We start from the raw sequence: 3,351 nt of genomic DNA on the forward strand, positions 1-3,351 counted from the left end.
TTCCCCAGAAATAAACTAAGTGCTTGGCACATAGTGAATTCTTAAAAGTGCTACGATTATTGTTACTGATAGATCACTTCTGTCATCTCGGAGGAGGGTAGAGGGACGTGTGATCCTTGTCTCGACCATCTCTATGAAGGACTGTGTGACTGCATCCTGAGGTGATCACTTACCATCTGAAGCCTGCCTTGCACGGACCAACATGGGCTGGAGAGAAGTTGAGTTATTGGGCCAATTTCCTGGTACGATTCTGAGCCTTGCTGCCATGGTTTTCGCTCTGCTCTTCCGTGACTAGTTCTCTGGAGAAGAGAACAGAGTCTCATCTGGGTGCTCCATGGGAAGTGGTCATTCAAGCCACAAGATTTCTCCCTGGGTGAGAGGAGCACTACCTGAGTGGAGCAGAGGAGCAGAGGAACGAGCTCGGTGTCATCCTGTCACCCCAGGGAAAATGAGAAGGAAAAGCACTGGGGGTGGTGGGGGAATAATAATAATGATAGTAGTATTTGTTAAACCCTTACCATGTGTAAAAATTATAATAATTATCATGACGACGATGGCATTTGTTAAGTACTTATTATGTGCAAAGCACTGTTCTAAGTGCTGGAGAGGATACAAGGTGATCGGGTTCTCCCAGTGGGGCTCACGGTCTTAATCCCCATTTTACAGATGAGGTAACTGAGACAAAGAGAAGTTAAGTGACTTGCCCAAAGTCACACAGCTGACAAGCGGCTGAGCTGCGATTTGAACCCATGACCTCTGACTCCCAAGCCCGTGCACTGGGGCAGATATGAGATAATCAGCTCAGACACAGTCCCTGTCCCACTTGTTACTCACAGTCTCAATAAGCAGTGTGGCTCAGTGGAACGAGCACGGGCTTTGGAGTCAGAGGTCATGGGTTCGAATCCCGGCTCGGCCACTTGTCAGCTGTGTGACAATGGGCAAGTCACTTAACTTCTCGGTGCCTCAGTTCCCTCATCTGTAAAATGGGGATGAAGACTGTGAGCCCCACGTGGACAAGCTGATTGCCCTGTGTCTACCCCAGCGCTTAGAACAGTGCTCGGCACATAGTAAGCGCTTAACAAATACCAACATTATTATTATTATAAGAGGAAGACCAGATATTGACTTCTCACTTTACAGATGAGGAAACTGAGACCGAGAGAAATTAAATGATTAGTCCCAATATCACACAGCAAACAAGTGGTGGAGCAGGGATTAGAACCCAAGTCCTCTGAGTCCCAGACCTGCACTCCTTCCAATAGGAAGGGATAGTTGTGAGAATTCGGAAAAAAAGCTTTAGAATTTATTTTATGGCAGGCTGTTCCTAAAGCAGCACATTAACCATATGTTGAAAGATCTCTCAAAGAACTAGAATTTACTTCTGTAGGCCCCCAAATGGCAAAGCACTTCAACCCACCAACAGGAATAAGTCTAGCTTATATAGGTACATTGCATTGAACATTCAATACTGCTCATTCCGATTCTACAGCTTGTTAATATTTTTATGCTTGTCTCCCCTGGTTAGAGAGGAAGCTCCTAAGGAATTTCTTGTGCTCCTATTATACTTCTCAAGCGCTTGGTCAACTGTTTATTTTCAGTAGATGTTCAAGAAATAGAACTACCCTTTCAACCTCTCCTCTGCCCAGACCAGCACTGCCACAGAGACAGGAGAAGAGGAAGGTGGGTATGGGTAACCTTTTAGGCTCTTGGTCTGGCTTAAAACCCCCCTCCCACCCCCCCAAAAAACCCTCTTAAAAATAATAATAATAATGTTGGTATTTGTTAAGTGCTTACTATGTGCAGAGCACTGTTCTAAGCGCTGGGTTAGATACAGGGTAATGAGGTTGTCCTACGTGAGGCTCATAGTCTTAATCCCCATTTTACAGATGAGGTAACTGAGGCACAGAGAAGTGAAATTACTTGCCCACAGTCACACAGCTGACAAGTGGCAGATTCAGGATTTGAACCCATGATCTCTGACTTCTAAGCCCAGGGTCTTTCCACTGCGCCACGCTGCAATAATAATAATGATGGTATTTGCTAAGCATTTACTAAGTGCCAGGCACTGTTCTAAACACTTGGGAGAGAAAGAGACTCTACAAAGTAAACTCCTTGTGGGAACACATCTACCAAATCTTCTCTTTTTAAAAACTGTATTTGTTAGGCTTACTTTGTGTCAGGCACTGTACTAAGTGCTGGGTTAGGCAAAAAGTAATCAGGTTAGACACAATCCATGTCCCACATGGGGTTCACGATATTAATCGCCATTTTCCAGATGAGGTAACTGAGGCCCACATGGGGCTCACGATATTAATCGCCATTTTCCAGTTGAGGTAACTGAGGCCCAGTGAAGTGATTTGCCTAAGGTCACACAGCGGACAAGTTGAAGAGCTCTGGGCTCTTCCAAGCCTGGGCTCTACCCACTAGGCCGTGCTGCTTCCAATTCAGGGCACTTTCTTTGAGGCCAGTATAATAGACCAAAGACCACCTTCTTCTCCTCTCTGCTTCTTGGGCATCCAGTGGAAGGACCCGAGGCAGAGGTGAAGTTCCTAGGGCCAGAGTGTGGGCTATAGTGAAGAGAGGAAGGAAGGGTCCCTTTCTGTGCTCCTTTGGAAAGACGGCCCCTGCCTCTCCCCTACTTATATCTATGGTTCCAGATAGTAATTAAACAGAATAATAATAATGTTGGTATTTGTTAAACGCTTACTATGTGCAGAGCACTGTTCTAAGCGCTGGGGGAGACACAAGGGAATCAGGTTGTCCCACGTGGGGCTCGCGGTTTTAATCCCCATTTTACAGATGAGGTAACTGAGGCACAGAGAAGTTGTGACTTGCCCACAGTCACACAGCTGACAAGTGGCAAGCAGGGATTCAAACCCATGACCTCTGACTCCAAAGCCTGGGCTCTTTCCACTGAGCCATGCTGCTTCTCTAACGGAAGGCCTCAAAGTGTAGTTTAGCCTTTAAAAAACGAATATCCAGGAGGTGATTAAAAACATCATGATTACCACTGGGCAGTTAAAAAAAAGAAGAATTTTGTAGTTGAAATGTACTCTTGTTCATCACCGATGGCTTTATGTTTTTCAGGCTATTATTCTTTAACAGTTGCAGTGGGAAGAGGAGGCAGCTTTTATTTTTTCAGTTTAGCTGGTAACTTCTAGCTTAGGTGTGAGCCGTTTTGCATTCTTCTCCCTACTTTTCACACTTGTAAGTCATTTAGAAATTCTCATTCTGGAGTTTAAGGGAGGTGGAGATTGCATTTTGAGACCCAACAATATTCTCCTCCCAATCATTCTGGCAACAACCCCAATTTACTTGCCACTTGTGGCGTGGATTACAGAGATCATGATT

This window comes from Ornithorhynchus anatinus, chromosome 8, assembly GCF_004115215.2.
Source record: "Ornithorhynchus anatinus isolate Pmale09 chromosome 8, mOrnAna1.pri.v4, whole genome shotgun sequence".
NCBI lineage: Eukaryota > Metazoa > Chordata > Mammalia > Monotremata > Ornithorhynchidae > Ornithorhynchus > Ornithorhynchus anatinus.